This window comes from Cibotium barometz, chromosome 46 (assembly GCF_041138505.1).
Source record: "Cibotium barometz isolate CiBa-2024 chromosome 46, ASM4113850v1, whole genome shotgun sequence".
NCBI classification, from domain to species: domain Eukaryota; kingdom Viridiplantae; phylum Streptophyta; class Polypodiopsida; order Cyatheales; family Cibotiaceae; genus Cibotium; species Cibotium barometz.
This window is the reverse complement of record NC_141091.1, coordinates 22574974-22594845: the sequence shown is the minus strand read 5'-3', so window position 1 is coordinate 22594845 and position 19872 is coordinate 22574974. Positions and strand designations below refer to the sequence as shown.

General features: G+C 43.6%; 2 non-coding genes across 2 annotated transcripts; both read right to left on the bottom strand.

The window, feature by feature from the left end:
• Nucleotides 1-16627: 16627 nt before the first annotated feature.
• Nucleotides 16628-16826, bottom strand: LOC147612008 (U2 spliceosomal RNA). The gene has a single exon (XR_015263713.1). It is a non-coding gene; the product is annotated as a U2 spliceosomal RNA (small nuclear RNA).
• A 94-nt stretch (nucleotides 16827-16920) lies between these two features.
• Nucleotides 16921-17115, bottom strand: LOC147612007 (U2 spliceosomal RNA). The gene has a single exon (XR_015263715.1). It is a non-coding gene; the product is annotated as a U2 spliceosomal RNA (small nuclear RNA).
• Nucleotides 17116-19872: the final 2757 nt, after the last annotated feature.

The following is a 19872-nucleotide window of genomic DNA, read 5'->3' as shown; positions in this document are numbered from 1 at the left end:
AGGAGGGGGGAGGAGGTGGGTTGGGTTGGGTTGGGATGAGCTAAGGTGGGAGTAGGGAGGAGGGGGGAGGAGGTAGGTGTTGAAATATACAAGTGAATAGGGTGTGTGTGGGAACAAGCCCTTGGCAAGAGGTTGTAAAAGAGAATCTGTAAATGTGAGAGAACCTGTGAAAAGGTAAAGGGTAGCATGAGAAGATGACATCATAGTGCATTCATAATGACCATATCAAGTGTTGAAACCGTCTTGGGGATTTCTTGCATTAGCCAGTTGAATGTAGCTCAGGCATTAGTCAACCCAAAAAATCTATTACATCAATCTATTGAATGCAGCTAGGCATTAACCCAAAGGACATCATAGTGCATTCATAATGACCATATCAAGTGTTGAAACCGTCTTGGGGATTTCTTACTACTTGATCTTGATCTGTAATAGCCCGACTTTAAGTCTATCTTTGTAAATATCTAGGCCCAACTTTAAGTCTATCTACGTAAATATTTAGGCACCATGCAAGCGGTCAAGAAGCTCATTGATTTGGGATATGGGATACTTATTTTTAATAGTCAATCCCTGATAATCAATACATAAATAAAAAGTTTCATCCTTTTTCTTTTGGAATAGGATAGGTGCTCTCCAAAGGTGAAACACTAGGTCCAATGAATCCTTGGTCCAAAAGTTGCCTTAATTTCTTCTTGAGCTCGATAGCTTCAGGGATAAACATTTTATAAGCTCGCTTAGTGGTTGGTTGGGCTCTTGGTAGGACCATGTCCGTGTGGAAGGTTTGAAAAAAATAGCCCCAACTTGAAGATTCAAGAGGACACTATCGCATGCCTAACAAGACCCGTGATGTAATTACAAAAGCAAATATGGGATTGCAACCTATCTAAAAATAGCCCCAACTTGAATTGTACAATGTTTCACTTGAATAAAGGGCCAACTCCTGAGACAAGTAATAGCATATTTCCATAAGCTCGAGATTCGTGGCATGATGGCACTGCTTATAATACTCTTTAAAGATATGATACAAACACACTTATGTGGGCACCTATCCTCTACTTCAAGTAAGAGCCACACAACATTATTATTCATTATACCCTTTGTACTAGATATTTTTATACACTCATATGACCAATTTGAAGATGGAATCATAATAAAAAGGGGAGCATGTTAACTCATTCGTTAAAATAGCCTAAATATCACATTCTCATTACCAAACTCTGTGTAATATCACCTTTTGAGCCCTAATGTTATCTTGTGCTAGTCATCAGTATCATGTGAGTGGAGAGTGGAATTTCTTACTTGTTTCTATCCTTCTTTATGGATTTTAAATCATTGTGTGCTTTAGTAAGAGTGCTAGTACCTAAATATCATTACGTGTGGCTAGAACTTGTAACGCCTCCGCTACGGCTCCGTCTTCCTAAAGCCGCCATAGCCTAGGCGTGGAGGAGAGAGGGTGGAAGTCAGTTCACCTCCCAACCATATAATGACGAGTTAGGGTTTCTCGTTGGGTTTTATACCAAAACCCTGGCCTGTGTCCACACCTCCTAGCCCAGCCGCCCATCTTACTTAAGAGCCGTGCTAACTTAGATGTGTACACACATCGACCAAACCCTAACGCCCATTAACCCCTGAACCCTGCTAGCACTAATAATACTCTCGAGACTCCGAAAGCTATTAACTTATGCTAGGGCTTGACTTCCGTAGGACCATAGTCCTGACATTACTCCCCCCTTCGAAAAGAGTTTTCGTCCTCGAGGAAAACAAAAGTGGGGAAACGTTTCCACATCACACTAATGTTTTCCCAAGTGGAGCCCGGTCCTTGCACTTGATAAGAGCTTGTTTCCAAACTTGGTGGTGGCGAGTACGTAACATGTGGTAATCCAATACTCTTTCTGGTTCATGAGGCAGTATTGGAGGTTCCACATATTCTACTAAGAAAGAATCATCCACCGGCCTTTCATGAACCATAAGGCGTTTCCTCAAACGGCTTACGTGAAAGATGGGATGAACCTTGGAATGTGCTGGTAACTCAAGTTTATAGGCTTCTGAGCCCACCTTCTTGAGTATCTTAAACGGTCCACAAAATCGGGGCGACAATTTTGGTACGGGACCCGTTTTTAAACTGGTGGAGTTTTTTGGTACCTTCAGAAACACCCAATCACCTTCTTGAAAGTGAAGCACTTGGCCTACGTTTCTGGTCCGCAAACTTCTTGTAATGATCTTGCGCTTGACGAACATTTAATCGTGCAAGGCGCAACATATCCATATGGTCTTGAAGAAAATCCTTAACCTGACTGATTTTCTCATTCGCCAGTCCCACCGACACTGGTGAACGTGGCTGAAAACCATACATCAACATGATTGTTTTTTGCTAACATATGCCCTAAGCATATCTTCCAGCACTTGATTAACCCGTTCAGTCTGGCCATCTGTCTGCGGATGATCAGTTGTACTAAGGTTCAACATAGTACCCAGCTTACTGAATACTGCTCGCCAAAAATGGCTGTTAAACTTGCGATCGCGATCACTGACAATATTAGACGGTAAGCCATAAAGTCGGTAAACATTCTCCACGAAATGGCGTCCCAATTCTGGAGTTGTAACTGTTTTCTTAGTAGGCACAAACCGACAAAGCTTGGTTAATCGATCCACGATTACCCAAATGGCATCATGTCCACGATTCATTGTGGGCAAGCCCGTTATAAAATCCATAGAGATACTTTCCCACTTTCCGTTCGGGAATCTCTAATGGATGCAGTAACCCGCCAGCTTTAAGACGTTCTGCTTTGTTTACTTGACACTTCTGACACTGCAGAACATAGTCAGTAACATCCTTGTGAAGTCCAGGCCAATAGAAATGCTTTCTTACGAGAGCATACGTTTTGCGAATGCCCGCATGACCTGCACTTGGACTATCATGACACTCAAAAAGAATTTGGCGCCTAGTGTCTAAGTCTAATGGAACACAAACTCTCCCCTTGTGGAGTAAGCATCATCGATGGAAAAGTTTTTCCATCGCTGTAGTTCATCTTGTGATAAAGAAGAACCATGTGTGGAAGAACTGGGAACACTACCGTGTGAGTGAGAGGGACCCCTCATTTGAACATGATTCCACACCTTTGAGTATGTTGAATCCTGCTTGCATTTGCCTCGTAAAGATTCTAACAATTCACTTTTCAACTCTGTGAATAACAGCGAATTAATCTCTGGCATACGACTCAAAGCATCAGCTACAATATTGTAACGTCCTTTGCGATAGCGTAGCTTGCAATCATACTCCTGAAGGATCTCAGCCCATCTGGCCTTTCGACCCTGCAAATCTGTTTGGTTCATAAACCACTTTATGCTTTCGTGATCAAAAATAATCTCGAATTGCGCACCATATAAGTAATGTCGCCATTTTCGTAAGGCATATATGATGGTGGCAAAGAGCTCACGCTCGTAAGCTGAGTAGTTTTGTTGAGCACGATTGAGCTTCTTGCTCTCATAGGCAACAGGATGACCATCTTGAATGAGAACCGCACCCACTGCCTTAGCACTGGCATCCGTTTCAATCACAAATGGTTTTTGAGGATCCACAATTGCCAAGATGGGAGCCGTAGCCAAAGCAACTTTAAGCTTATCAAAGCTACGTTGTTGCTCCTCAAGCCATTGAAAGGTAATTGCCGCACCTTTCAATTGATCAGTCATGGGAGCGGCAATCTTTGCATAACCGTTCACATATTTGCGATAAAATCCTGCCATTCCCAAGAAGATTTGAAGTTCTTCCTTACTTTGAGGTGTTGGCCATCGCATAATAGCATCAACCTTACTAGCATCCATAGCAATTCCGTCTCTGCAGAAATTAAATGACCTAGGTATTGTATGCTATCCTTGAGAAATTCACACTTACTTTCTTTCGCGTAAAGTGCATTCTCGCGTAACTGAAAAACTTTTCGTAAGTGTTCCAAATGCTCTTCTAAAGTCGAACTATAGACCAAAATGTCATCAAGAAAGACAATGACAAATTTGCCTAAGTACGGCCTTAGTACGCTATCCATAAGCATCATAAACGTTGCCGGGGCATTAGTAAGCCCAAACGGCATAACCAAAAACTCATAGTGTCCAAAGCGAGTCCGGAACGCAGTCTTGGTTATATCATCAGCGTTAATACGCACTTGATGATATCCTGAACGTAAATCAATTTTAGAAAAATACTTCGCACCTTTGAGTTGATCAAACAACTCATCTATCTTAGGTAGCGGGTATTTGTTCTTAATGGTTACCGCATTCAAGGAGCGATAATCCACACACATGTGCATGGATCCATCCTTTTTCTTCACCAAAAGAATGGGCGATGCCCATGGTGAAGCACTATGGCGAATGAAGCCCTTACTAAGGTAATCAGCAAGCTGACGTTCCACCTCAACTGCTTCAGTCGCACTAAGCCTGTACGATGGCTTACTAATTGGTTTGGTGCCCGGAACGACATCAATGCGATGAGGCAAAGCTCGTTCGGGTGGCAAACCCTCTGGTAAATCATTAGGAAAAATATCTTTAAATTCTTGTAACAGTTATTGCAAAGACAAAGCATTAACTGGTTGCTTCAGTCGCACTAAGCTTGTACGACGGCTTACTAATTGGTTTGGTGCCCAGAACGACATCAATGCGATGAGGCAAAGCTCGTTCGGGTGGCAAACCCTCTGGTAAATCATAAGGAAAAATATCTTTAAATTCTTGTAACAGTTGTTGCAAAGACAAAGCATTAATTGGTTGCTTAAGATTATTTAAAGAGATTTTAGAAGAAGGTAAAGAGAAAGAAGGCATCGCGGAGGAAGATTCATTTGAAGAAGAAACATCATGCACATCAAACCCACTAGTTTGAGACACACAATAACAAAAATAGACTTCTTCTATTTGATTACTATGCTCCAAAAAAGAGAGTTTGGCATTACATATGAGTGGTGTTGGGGGTACATCACGTTCCCCAATAAGTAAAACATGCTTACCATTGGCCTCAAACGTAAACGTATTATGTTCATAACTCCTTTTGAGTGATGACCCTAACCCATACAACCACTCCCGTCCTAAGATGACATCTGCACGAGACATATTCATCACTTGGAAGTCAAGAACCAAAGTGTGTTCTTGCACAAACACAGGCACTTGCCGTACTAGAGTATCCCACACATCGTGATCATCCCCCTGAATGGTGGACACCACATAACGATGAGAACTCTTTGTCTCCGGCAACTTTAATTTCTTAACTAATGCATAGTTCAAGAAATTGTGCGTGGCACCATCATCAATGAGAATACGTACTCGATGACCATAAATGGAGCCATGCATACGGACCAAATCATGTGCTCCAACTGTCTCTTGCCACATAGATGCAGTGAGATTACACTCATGCATCTCGGCAGTGTGCGAAACCTCTACCGCGCAGAATACTTAGGATCAACATCCAAGGGAAGCGTTTGCACCATGTGTACAGCCTTCTCCTTGACCTTATCCTTATTCTTGCGAGGCAACTGTGGACAATTTTTCTTCTCATGATCACTACCTAAGCAATGATAACATAGTTTCTCCTTCTGGGCCCGTTCATAGTCTTGTGGAGACAACGGACCACTTGACCCTTTAGACTTCTTTGTGTTTTCAGTAGAATTGCTGGCAAGTTTATGCTTATTAGCATTAAATTGCGAGCCATTGAATTTGGCCGGTCTATCCATGCCCTTCTTATCCATGGTGTCATCAAAGATAAGGGCACTTTGGATAGCCACTTCCAAAGTTTTAGGATACTGGGTTTTAACCTTTGCCTGATATTCTTTATCAAGGCCTCTAACAAACCCACGAACCTTTTGAAAGTCGTCCAAACCGTCTAGCTTGAGAATGACTTCACGGTATTTGGACACATACTGATTAAGTGTAAGACCTTCCAGCTTGCACTTGTCCCAGGCTGTCCAACTCCGATCTTTCTCGTTTTGCGGTAAGAACTCTTTTTTAAAAGCTGCCTCAAACTCCTCCCAAGTCTTAGGGCGAGTTTCAATAGGTAGATTCATCCACCACTTGTAGGCTTTACCTTCAAGTGTGAGACTCGTCTTAGTGGCCATAACAGCAGCGAGAGTGCGGTGTAAGCGATGCAAGTCCGTCCACTTATGTAAAAATGTATGGACCGCATCCTTGTTACAATCGTGCTCCTCTCCCTTAAACACAGGTGGCTTCACGTTTTTCAACATAGCCCCTTCCTGTGTTGCAGAGGGTGAAATAGATTCTACTGTAGGATTTGGAACAAGAGGAGGCATAACTATCGGAATAGGCCCTCCACTTGCCGCGCTGATCCACTTGCAAAACGTGCCATACATTCAATAAAAAGCGTGCTCATGTTCGTGAGATTGGTATTGACATTTGTTATAGTGCGCTCAAGTGCAACAACCCTTGAAGTGAGACGCCCAAACTCTACCGTGTCTACCAAACCATAATCGTCTAGTGGACTCGCACCCCCTTCGGCATCGGTCATGTTGGCATCCCGATCAGGCGCAACGGCCTGTCTCGCGAATCACCCACACCACCACCCAAAGGGTGTGCCTCAATAACATTAGGCATATCATTCTCAAAATCGAAGTGAACATGAGACGGTTCCGCTGAGGCCATGGTATGCACGTGCTTACAAATAGAGAACGGATTACCTTCAAAAGCGAACTCCAATTGAAGCGTCGTAGAAGAATTCCTCTTGCTGCATGCACGGAAATCGAGAAGAAATCACCAGTCGAGTCGTCAATCAACACATGCATGCAAAAAAGTGTGTTGCATGTAGCATGTCGTTGAAGATCCGTCCACCAAAAACTTCCAAACTTGGAGCATAGAAAACTCCTCTCACAAATTGAAAGAAGGAAAGTTGAAGGTGAAAAGGTCACTTTCCTTGTAGTTTGTGTCCTCCCTTGAAAGAATAAGTAGAGTTCTTTTGAAGAGAAGAACAACACAAGTGAAAAGGTGAAGTGGCTAGCACACTTGCCTTGGAGCTTGAGGTGGTGGGTTCAAAACCCCACTCCTTGGTGGATGGTGAAGCCTCCCCCTTGTGCCACTCAAGTAAGGGAGAATTCTCGCGCTCTCGCCAACCGATCGCCTTCTAGGACTGCCGAACTACCTTGGTCGCCTCCTTGGGCGTCCGCTGTGGTGGTGCAGGTCACCGTACGGGCGGCGGCTGCGCTCGTTTCTTTTGCTGCAGCGTCGAGCTCTTTCTCATGCAGGTCACGCCCGCCCGCCGCTAGCTCTGATACCAGTGTAACGCCTCCGCTACGGCTGCGTCTTCCTCAAGCCGCCATAGCCTAGGCGTGGAGGAGAGAGGGTGGAAGTCGGTTCACCTCCCAACCATATAATGACGAGTTAGGGTTTCTCGTTGGGTTTTATACCAAAACCCTGGCCTGTGTCCACACCTCCTAGCCCGGCCGCCCATCTTACTTAAGAGCCGTGCTAACTTAAATGTGTACACACATCGACCAAACCCTAATGCCCATTAACCCCTGAACCCCGCTACTAGCACTAATAATACTCTCGAGACTCCGAAAGCTATTAACTTATGCTAGGGCTCGACTTCCGTAGGACCATCGTCCTGACAGAACTACACAACCATTCTATGTGGACACTGTAATTGGCACGAAACTTACACCAATGTCGATAAAGCCACCAACATTAGTGTGCATGACGGTGGTCTTAATGAAGCCCACTTTTACCATGTCTCGATAAATGAAAAATGGAGAGGCTTGACAAGTGTCAAAGAATATGATAGGATTGGCCATAGCCAATGTTGTAGAAGGTATTAGTGCTACAACTGGCTACTGAAATCATACTCAAAGGCACCTAGATTAACACTTTACCATCTCAATGAGGCCAAGAAAACCACATTTTTTGTTGATGAATAGTTTATAAAATAGCTAGAGATGGACATTGTTGACCAAGGAGTAATTCAGCCTTTCTATATAATTAAAGGGAAGATTCAATAAAAAAGGGGAGCATGTTAACTCATTGGAATCTCACATTTTCAACCCTAAAAAAGTCTTTGTAATATCACATTTTGAGCCCTAATATTATCCTATGCTAGTCAGCAATACATGTGTGACTTGCGAGTGAGATTGCTTACTTGCTATAAAGTATGTTTGTACCTTTCCTCTATATTGCGTTCATTATCTTGGCTTTTGAATTGCTTTATGTGCTTTAGTAAGAGTGCCATTACCTAAGTATTAATGCGTGTGGCGGCTTAGTACTACAAAACCATTCTATATGGACACCTTAACTCATACGAATCTTTTACCATGTTCACAAAGCCACCAATATGAGTGTGCTTCAAGGTGGTCCTAAAGAAGCCCACTTTCACCACGTCTAGATAACTGAACAATGGAGGGGCTTGACAAGTGTCTAATAACATGAAAGGGCTAGCCCATAATGTGTTCTCGACGTACCAAAAGCAATACCTGAAGTATAGTTATTAGTGCTACAATCACCCCACTAGCGTGCTAACAAAATCTTACTCAAAGGGACCTAGATTAACACTTTACCATCTCAATGAGCTTGGGAAAACCACATGTTTGGGTGAATAGTTTGTAAAATAATTAGAGATGGATATTGTCAACCGAGGAGTAATCCTTTCTATATAGTTAAAGGGAAGATCATTACAACACTTATCCATCAGTATTGCCTCTCAATCACAAGCATGCTACACTTCTAGGCTTGGTGTTGAATGCTCAATTTTGTAGAGAAGTTTCTTGACCGTCGCATAAACCTTCGAACTTGATAGATTACAAGAATTATTACTCATAACATCTTGAATAGGGTGGAGGTTTGGATAGTAACATAAAGGACCTATTTGCCATTGACATGGCTATATATTGGATGAGGGCACTCCGAGCTACACTTGTGGTTCAGAGTAAGTGAGGGAAAACTAGTACATCATATGGTAGCCATGTGGGCATTTGTAAAGTATTTTTGGTAATATATCTTCAATTACAAAAAACAAAAAGAGAGGGGAGAGAGAGAGAGAGAGAGAGAGAGAGAGAGAGAGAGAGAGAGAGACAGAGACAGAGACAGAGAGAGAGAAACTTGTTTCCATTGAGAATTATGCATTTTGTGGAAAATTTTCACTGATGTAAAAAAGAAGGTTTTGGGTGCTCAATAAACTGCTTCAAGACGCTTATTTTAAATGGTCCCCCAAACCTTACAAAAGCTGGCAGGGGCCTGTGGTTCCATGACCCCACTCTTGTGGTAGATCAATGTGAGAAGCTAGGAGGACATACAATGGAGACCATTACCAAGCTATAGCCAAGAATCAAAAGGACCAAGAAGGTGTTGCCTTCACTGGAGTTGTCAAAGGTCACTGGTCAACCGCAACTTCCCTGCTCATGCTTTATTCTTCGCCAACCTCTAGCTCAGATGCTGCTGGTAAGCTATATATATTTTATTGTTTTAATTTATTCTATGGTCTTTTGGGGAGTTCCTATTGTGGAGTTATTCAGGCGTGTTGGGAGAGAGAGAGAGAGAGAGAGAGAGAGAGAGAGAGAGAGAGAGAGAGAGATGCTTGATATTGCTGCTTGGTATGTATACGTGGTGGATGTATTTTTTTCATTTATGGATGTTTTTTTTTCATTTATGGATGTTTATGAGGATATCTTGAGGGATGTTTGTGTGGGTATAAGGATGTTGAGATCTGGATGTTACTATACATTGCTTTTATGCTTTTTGATGCGTGAGAATATGTTCGAGATTCTATGCACATGATTGATACCTATGTCGATATTATGTGATTGTTTCATGATGATGAACTATTAGTACTCATCAATGTTGATTTTTACAACAAACCTTTACAATGATGAATCTATCAATGATGATACGGGGTCAATGGTTATAGAACAAGGGGGTCATGCAACTTTAGTCCCCAAATTGATTGTATACTCCCTCGATTGATTCACCGGTTGGTTAGTGAGGGGGAGAGTACGATGCGTCCCGAGGATAGGGTCTGTGGATGGGTGGACTCAAGCAGTTGCGCGGACTTTGGTGATGGGTAATTAATTATCGGCTAACCCTATGAGTGGCAACTCGCACCTGTGAGAAGTAGATGGCCACCTGGTCTATGGGAGAAGAAAATGGAAGGGTGGCCTTGATTAGTCTCGAGCTTCTTTGTGTCAGTTGTTATGGCCTACTCAAGCTAATTATCTTGGTCAAGTTTGGTCAAGTGTCATCTTGGTTGCTGTCTTGGTTGACACTAGTTAGATGGCTGTACTTTTATTGTGATGCTATATCGAGCTTCTTTGTGTGAGTTGTCATGGTCTACTCAAGCTAATTATCTTGGTCAAGTTTGGTCAAGTGTCATCTTGGTCAAGTCTAGTGAAGTGCTGTCTTGCTTTTGACGCTAGTTAGATGTCTGTACTTTTATTGTGATGCTATATTTAAAGAAATTTTTGATGTTTTTTATATATTTGCGTGTCGTTATTGTACTCTGTTAGTCACTTGTTGATGTGGGCGGTATGAGGTAGTCGGACGTCCATTACGTCAATCGATTGAGGTGGTATGACATTCTAGTCAGCCCCCCTCAATAGACGTAAGGACCCCATATGTGGACTTTTAGTTACTTTCTTGTTTAGCCCATGTGGGGGGACCTCACATGTGGTATCAAGCACATGTTTCGTTCACCTAAGACCGGTGGGTAACAAGATTTTCATACTTTCCATTCAATTAAAATGCATAAAACAAGACCTAGAGTTGATCTTGGCAGAGGGCTTAGTTTCTATAGCAAGCTTGAGAGTAGCTCATTGTGCCAAGTGTCCCATGAGAGAAGCAACAAAAAGAATTAAAATGTTGATTAGTGGTGCATGTGAGAGATTAATGCTAATCAAAATTACCTTGCACATGAGACAATGAGAAATAGATTTAATGGTCTATATAATACAAAACACAAGTATTTACGATCATGAACTTAGATCTTGGATGAGATTTTTGTTATTCATACATAAATAACTTGTTAGTTCATAGCTTTGTAATTATCTCCAAATGAGATTCTCATTACACATACCTATCTCCAAATGCTACTTGCTTTAAGGCTTAAGGCTTAAGGCTACAACATATACTTGTTGTCACGTAGGCTGTAACACCTGTGACCCGACGGGGCAGACCGGCAGATGGCCATGTCCGGGGTTCAGTGGGGTCCGAAGAGCCAAGGGCGGCCAGCTAGGGGCGGCGGCGGCGGCCACCAGAGCAGCCGGCGGCCAACCACCACAGGCCAGCCAACCACCACAGGCCAGCCAACCAGCGTTGCAGGCGGCCAGAAGAAGAAAAAAAGCCATTTATTTTTTTATATATTTTCATTATTCATTTTTAATAAAATTAAAAATAAAAGTAAATTTAAACAGATCCTCTCTCTCGGCTGGGGAGGAGAGATAATCCCTTCAAGGGATAATCCGAGTATTTCAGGCACAACTTCCCGAGCGAATTAAATTTTTTATGAGTTGCAGGTATTTTTTCTCGTGGATCGGAGCATCCCGGACTAGCGACGCTTGTAGAGGCTCGCAGGAAACACAAATCGACAGGCAACCGTAAAGGGGGGTGACTATTCTCTCTACACCAAGTGCGCTCGTCAATCACGTGTGATCCGCCACCAGTGCCCTCCTCGTCTATTGACCCCTTCTTAGGACCCAGCGAGCCTGCAGAGCGGCCGCATTGGTAGATGACCCCTTTCTGGCCGACATGAACACCAACGTCATCGAGGGGACCGAGGAGGACCTCTTGGATTATGACAACGACGATTATGACCTATTGGTTCCTGCTGATGTCTTGACAGAGACGGAGCTCTCTAGTGGTGGACTGTTTAAATATCTTAATGCCAAACTAAACAATATGGGTAAAGTCTAGGCTGATTTAGTCACGATGCTACAGAGCGTCTCCACACACGGTTAGATGCACTGACAGCCGCCTCGGCTAGTACTCCGACTCCTCGTGGTAGCCGAGCTCCTGCGGCACGGGTGAGCGTAGCCTCGCCACAGTGGTTGCAAGAGTACAGGCCGATGCGCCTGCAGGGCCGTCCGTAGCGAGACAGCTTCGTCGTTATTAAAAGACTTAAAGCCACCTAGTTTTGGTGGCGAGGAAAAGGAGAGAAACAAGGACTCGGTCAATATGTTTCTAGCAAAGTGGTCAGATTTGCACGCGCTGCGAGACAGCAGCCTAGCCGTATACAGCCCGTAGAGGCTAGCCTCTCATTAACCGGCAAAGCGTACAAGTTTTGGATGAGTTTGACAACTCGCCCTGCCACTTGGACAGAGTTTGAAACGATGTTTCAAAAAGAATTTTTGCTTGTTAATGAGGCAGAGAGAAGCTGGGAGTTATGGGACAAGTGCTCGATGGAGAACAAATCCCTAACTCAGTACATCTCAGACTATAGGGAGATAGTACTCAAACTAAAGGGAATCGATGCATTCCAGACATTGTGATGCTTTAAGAGAGGCCTCAAAGATGATTACCTTGAGTACGTAGAGCCCTTACAGCCTAAAGACTTGGCAGAGGCAATTAAGTATGCGCAAATATTTGATGACATCAAGCGCCGTAGTGCGCGTGGTGGTTCTAGCAGGGCCGAGGGTAATGAAAAGAGGAGGTCAGGCCTTGAAAGAAAAGGGTTCCGCAGTGATAAGCAAGGGGATAGGACGGACCAGGAAGGACAGGGTGGTCATTGGTCTAAAAAACCGCGACCATCCAAGAAGAAAAGAGACAGTGAAATCCAAAAGAAAGAGCAGTATATTAAAGCGCGAAAGGAAAATCGCTGCTTTAATTGCAATGAAGTAGGGCACACAAAGGCTGAGTGTCCAAAGCCTAAAGCCAGCACGAGTGGCAACGAGCCCAAAAAAGATGGTAAATCTTCTAGGCAGTTACATACAGTGCAGAGACTCCCTCTCAGTTCCGCAGAGTTCAGAGAGGTGACAATGTGTCATTGTGATGAGCATCACGCTTGTTCAGTGACACCAGCGATGTGGCAGCCTACTGTAGGTCTGCATGACATGGTGTGCATGTATGGCACCATAGGTGGAGCTAGTCACAGTTTTTATTGATGATGGAGCTAGTCACAACTTCTTGAACTACTCGTTAGTCAAGAAGTTGGGGTTGACTGAGACTCAGAGTGATCATGAGTATACTGTTGGCCTAGCCAATGGATATGACAAAACGGTATGGAATACCGTAGTATTGGGGGTCCCATTATCTATGCAGGACTACGAGGCTTCGCTTGACTTTCAGGTCATGCACTTAGCCAGAGCAGACGTATATTTAGGCAGGGAGTGGCTGTATGGCTTGGGCCCTAGTCTAGCTCGGAATTACTTACATAATACGCTATGTTTTGAGCACGGAGGAAGAGTCATTACCCTCCTGCAGGGCGACCGTACTGTCCCTGCCACACCACTTATTTCCTCCATGGAGCTGTGTACACCGGTCCGCAGAGACCAGATAGCATAGGTATATGCTTGTTACCCTCTTTTGAATTCTGTTTCCATAGATGAAACGATAAATGATGTTTGCGTACATAAACAAGGAAAACAAAATAACCTTGGACGAGACCCACTGTTTGAAAACCCTGTTTGGCATGCATGTGATTCAAACAAGAAAAAATCCAAGGTGAATGAGACATTAAAGAAAAAGTACGTAGATACTTTAATGAATTTATTAGAGGAATTTCAGGATGTTTTTCCTGATGATTTACCAGATGGTTTACCACCATCATCTAGAGAAGTAGACCATGGCATCGAAAACCTATAAGCAAACCTGCTTATAGATTAAGCCACTCCGAGGCACAGGAGGTGGAAAAACAATTAACGGAATATTTGAACAAAGGCTTATTCGGCCTAGTTCAAGTCCGTGGGCATCGCCTATTCTTCTGGTAAAGAAGAAAGATGGATCTATGCGGATGTGCATAGACTATAGGGCTCTTAATCAAATAACGATTAAGAACAAGTATCCGATGCCACGCATAGATGAGTTGTTTGATCAACTCTATGGATCGAGATACTTTACAAAAATAGACCTGAGATCAGGATATCATCAGGTTAGAATTAAACAAGAAGATGTTGCGAAGACAGCATTTAGGACCCGTTTCCGGCATTTTGAGTTTCTGGTTATGCCATTTGGGCTAACTAATGCTCCAGCGACATTTATGACGCTGATGGACAGCATTTTACGTCCATATCTGGGAAAATTCGTAGTAGTTTTCCTAGATGATATTCTTGTGTACAGTAAGACACAGAAAGAACACATAGAACATTTGCGTCTAGTGTTCGAGTTGTTGCGAAAGCACAAACTATTTGCAAAGAAGAGCAAATATGAATTTTTTGAAACAGAAATTCACTACCTTGGCCATATTATATCTGCCGATGGTACGCGGATGGAGCTAGAAAAAGTAGAGGCTATTCTTAAATGGCCAGCGCCGAAGAATCTTGAGGAACTGCAAATTTTTCTTGGCATGTCGGGGTTCTACCGATAGTATGTAAAGGACTACGCAAAGATCGCAGTCCCGTTGACTGACCAATTACGGTCAAAAACTAAAAACATTAGTTGGGGGGATACTAATGTTTTTAGTTTTTGACCAATTACGGTCAAAAACTAAAAACATTAGTTGGAGGGATGCCCAACAGAAAAGCTTTGATAAGCTCAAGGTGACCGTAGAGCAGCTGCACCTATTTTGACTATTGTCGATCCAAATGAGCCGTTTGTTTTGGAAACAGACGCTAGTAATGAGGCCATTGGGGCCGTACTTATGCAAAGGGGACGTACTTATGCAAAGGGGACGCCCAATTGCATTTGAGAGTAAAAAGTTAGATCGTGCGCAGCGTAACTACTCGGCTTACGAGCGAGAGTTACTAGCGATAGTTCATGCACTGAAAAAGTGGAGACACTATTTATATGGTGCTACTTTTGAGGTCCGGACGGACCATGAAAGTTTGAAATGGCTTTCAAGTCAAAATGAACTGAAGGGTAGAAAAGCTCGGTGGGCGGAGATTCTACAGGAGTTTGACCTTCAGATACGTTACTAGAAAGGTAAGTATAACGTGGTGGCAGATGCACTTAGTCGCATGCCACAGATTAATGAACTTAGTTTCACAGTATTCAAGAATGATTTCTTGGAGTCACTACATGGTTTATGTGAGCATGATCCATCTTTTACAGAGGTCTGGCGCGCTGTACACGTACGCACTTCTTCACAGACGCGACCACCTCCCTCGTTGGCACGTATTGCTAGTTCGGAGAGACTGGCCGAGAGAAGGAAAGCGAGAGTTAGTCCGGAGAGACTAGCCGTGTCTTCTGGCTAGAGGGGTAGCTTGCCAAAAAGCCATCCAAAAGGTCATTTATTGCGTTCCTAGTGTGCATACCATGTAGCTTGTGCTTGATGGTCTTCTGAAATTTCTATGCTCTTTGTTTCTTTTACTTGGTACAAGCTTCAAAATGTCATGCAAAAACTTATTCATGATGCGATCTAGCCATAGGTAAAAGAGAACTAGCAATTGAAACCAGAATAATAACCTAAAGTGGTTGCATTGGAGGACAAAACTAAGCACAAGAAACCTTAGCTTGAATATCGATTTCGACCTATTGAAACATTAGCTTGGAGCTACCTGGTACCGATTTAATCAAGGAGGCAAAACCATTGTGACAATAGTAGATCGAGAGGCCTCCTTGGCAAGCGTAGATCAGCCTCAAATGGCAAGCACAACAGCTCTGGTTCCGTGTTGCTCTTCGCCCAGCTGTTCTTCCATTGGCTTCATCATGTATACAGCTAACAACAATCACATCACATCACTAGAATCGCCTTGCTGGTAGTAGCCACTGTTGTTAAGTACTTTTATCACTTGGGGTAAGGAACCTAGAGGGGTAGCAAGAGCAGAAGCATAGCTGAGAGTTGAGAGTCAATCGTGTCATGTCTGAGGAGGATTACTGGCACACATGATTACCGGCATATCAGACACTAAGAGGAGTCTGAGGAGGCATAGCTTTTGCCATGAACATGAAGCACAAAGTCCAAATATTGCACCTCTTGTATTGAAAGCTGACTGTATATATGATGCCTGTTTTGTATGAAACTGGCAGTTCATTTTAGTAGGACTACTATAGCGAGAGAGCACTTGAGCTTTAGACAGGTATTGACCTTCTTACCACAGTCAATTTGTTTTTGGTGAAAAGAAACCCAGCTGCTCTCCTCATCACGAATCTCTATTCTTGATGGTCACTCAGCAATAAATCATCCACCACAACCCACCCACACACACACACACACACACACACACACACAAAACAAACAAACTGAATCGAAGCTCTGATACATGATGATGATGATGCACTGATGACTGACTGCAAGATGAAAAAGAGATTATTATGGTTTTGCAACGCAGCATAGCGAATTAGAGATGAAGAAATACAGGAAAACTGGGTGTGTACCCACCCGTTCATTGCTGTAGTTGAAACTCTGTTCAGGACCTCTCTGCAACTGTTGTTGAATCTCACATATGCTCCTCCGGCGTTCCCTCGTCGTTCTGCACCGGCTGTGGGGGCCAAAATAAAAAATAAAATCAGAAACACCAAGAACCCTCGCGCCCCGCTCTCTTCTTTCTTTCCACTTTGGGACTTTATTTTGGTAGGGGGGTGCGCCGGGCCTCTAAGGCAGTGCAATACAGAGGTGACGCGCGCAGCCCCCGAGCAGCAAGCTGCCGGGAGGGGGCTGCCCCCATGAAAGAAATTAGGTTAATATCATGTGGCCCGATGGGCCACGTATCAGATATTAAACTGATAAGAACAGATACTACACTTGATCTTAGCCAAAAGGCCGAGAAAGGTATGAGACACCACGGCTCACCCCTATGGATTTTATACCAGCCCTCGCACTCCAGCCCGCTCTCTTCTTTCTTTCCACTTTGGGACTTTATTTTGGTAGGGGGGTGCGCCGGGCCTCTAAGGCAGTGCAATATAGAGGCGACGCGCGCAGCCCCCGAGCAGCAAGCTGCCGGGAGGGGGCTGCCCCCATGAAAGAAATTAGGTTAATATCATGTGGCCCGACCACGTATCAGATATTAAACTGATAAGAACAGATACTACACTTGATCTTAGCCAAAAGGCCGAGAAAGGTATGAGACACCACGGCTCACCCCTATGGATTTTATACCAGCCCTCGCACTCCAGCCCGCCCTATGGGATAAAAAGGCGGATCCCTCGACTTGCAAAGAAGAATTTTCACCTGCTATTCCATGCATATGCTTTGTAAGGCCACAGACATAAAGTCATCGAGCAACCACCTCCGAGTGTAGAGAAATTAGAATGATCATGCACTTTTCATAACCAGACTTGAAGGATAGGGATGCACTCATTATCATGGCTTTTGCATCGCTATAGTAAGGGTGCCAATACCTAACTATTAATTGCGTACTATATGTGGACACCCATGAATCTCCGATAAAGCCACCAACGTTAGTGTGCTTCCCACCACCGCTACGTCTAGATAAATGAAGAATGAAGAGGCGTTTGCCCCCGGCCGACTGTCAAAGAGCATGATGTGTTATCGGCATACCGAGAGAGCTATACCTCCTCAAGTCTTGTAGAAGGTATTGGTGCTACAATCGGCCCACCATATAGCGTGCTAATGAGATGACATTACCATTGATGATGACTAGGATGCTGTATAGCACTCCTCAAGACAATCCTCCCGTTGTTATAAATGAGCCCAAGGAAGGGCACGAGTTCACAAACACACCTTCTCATTGCATGTAGATATAGCTATGCCCTAAACTTATAACTGTACACGAAGATGAAGAAGTTGATCCTCCACAATTCGTTGATTCGGAGTGATATGACCCATTGAACTCCTTACTTTTGTGATCGAGGAGAGAGAGAGAGAGAGAGAGAGAGAGTTTAAAACATTGGCTATAAGGTGCTACAAGTCAAAATGGCAGAGCTAAAGCAATCACAGGGTTCTTCTCTCCATATGGAGGTATCAGCACGTGGAAGATTCAAGAGGACACTATCGCATGCCTAACAAGACCCGTGATGTAATTACAAAAGCAAATATGGGATTGCAACCTATCTAAAAACAGCCCCAACTTGAATTGTACAATGTTTCACTTGAATAAAGGGCCAACTCTTGAGACAAGTTATAGCATATTTCCATAAGCTCAAGATTCGTGGCATGATGGCACTGCTTATAATACTCTTTAAAGATATGATACAAACACACTTATGTGGGCACCTATCCTCTACTTCAAGTAAGAGCCACACAACATTATTATTCATTATACCCTTTGTACTAGATATTTTTATACACTCATATGACCAATTTGAAGATGGAATCATAATAAAAAAGGACACCACATAACGATGAGAACTCTTTGTCTCCGGCAACTTTAATTTCTTAACTAATGCATAGTTTAAGAAATTGTGCGTGGCACCATCGTCAATGAGAATACGTACTCGATGACCATAAATGGAGCCATGCATACGGACCAAATCATGTGGTCCAACTGTCTCTTGCCACATAGATGCAGTGAGATTACACTCATGCATCTCGGCGGCGGCAGTGTGCGAAACCTCTACCGCAAAATACTTAGGATCAGCATCCAAGGGAAGCGTTTGCACCATGTGTACAACCTTCTCCTTGACCTTATCCTTATTCTTGCGAGGCAACTGTGGACAATTTTTCTTCTCATGATCACTACCTAAGCAATGATAACATAGTTTCTCCTTCTTGGCCCGTTCATAGTCTTGTGGAGACAACGGACCACTTGACCCTTTAGACTTCTTTGTGTTTTCAGTAGAATTGTTGGCAAGTTTACGCTTATTAGCATTAAATTGCGAGCCATTGAATTTGGCCGGTCTATCCATGCCCTTCTTATCCATGGTGTCATCAAAGATAAGGGCACTTTGGATAGCCGCTTCCAAAGTTTTAGGATACTGGGTTTTAACCTTTGCCTGATATTCTTTATCAAGGCCTCTAACAAACCCACGAACCTTTTGAAAGTCGTCCAAACCGTCTAGCTTGAGAATGACTTCACGGTATTTGGACACATACTGATTAAGTGTAGGACCTTCCATCTTGCACTTGTCCCAGGCTGTCCAACTCCGATCTTTCTCGTTTTGCGGTAAGAACTCCTTTTTAAAAGCTGCCTCAAACTCCTCCCAAGTCTTAGGGCGAGTTTCAATAGGTAGACTCATCCACCACTTTGTAGGCTTTACCTTCAAGTGTGAGACTCGTCTCAGTGGCCATAACAGCAGCGGGAGTGCGGCGTAAGCCATGCAAGTCTATTCACTTGTGTAAAAATGTATGGACCGCATCCTTGTTACGATCGCGCTCCTCTCCCTTAAACACGGGCGGCTTCACGTTTTTCAAATAGCCCCTTCCTGCGTTGTTGCAGAGGGTGCAATAGATTCTACTGTAGGATTTGGAACAAGAGGAGGCATAACTATTGGAATAGGCCCTCCACTTGCCGCCGCTGATCCACTTGCAAAACGTGCCATAAATTCAGTAAAAAGTAGGCTTTACCTTCAAGTGTGAGACTCGTCTCAGTGGCCATAACAGCAGCAGCGGGAGTGCGGCGTAAGCGATGCAAGTCTATTCACTTGTGTAAAAATGTATGGACCGCATCCTTGTTACGATCGCGCTCCTCTCCCTTAAACACGGGCGGCTTCACGTTTTTCAAATAGCCCCTTTCTGCGTTGCAGAGGGTGCAATAGATTCTACTGTAGGATTTGGAACAAGAGGAGGCATAACTATTAGAATAGGCCCTCCACTTGCCGCTGATCCACTTGCAAAACGTGCCATAAATTCAGTAAAAACCGTGCTCATGTTTGTGAGATTGGTATTGACATTTGTTATAGTGCGCTCAAGTGCAACTACCC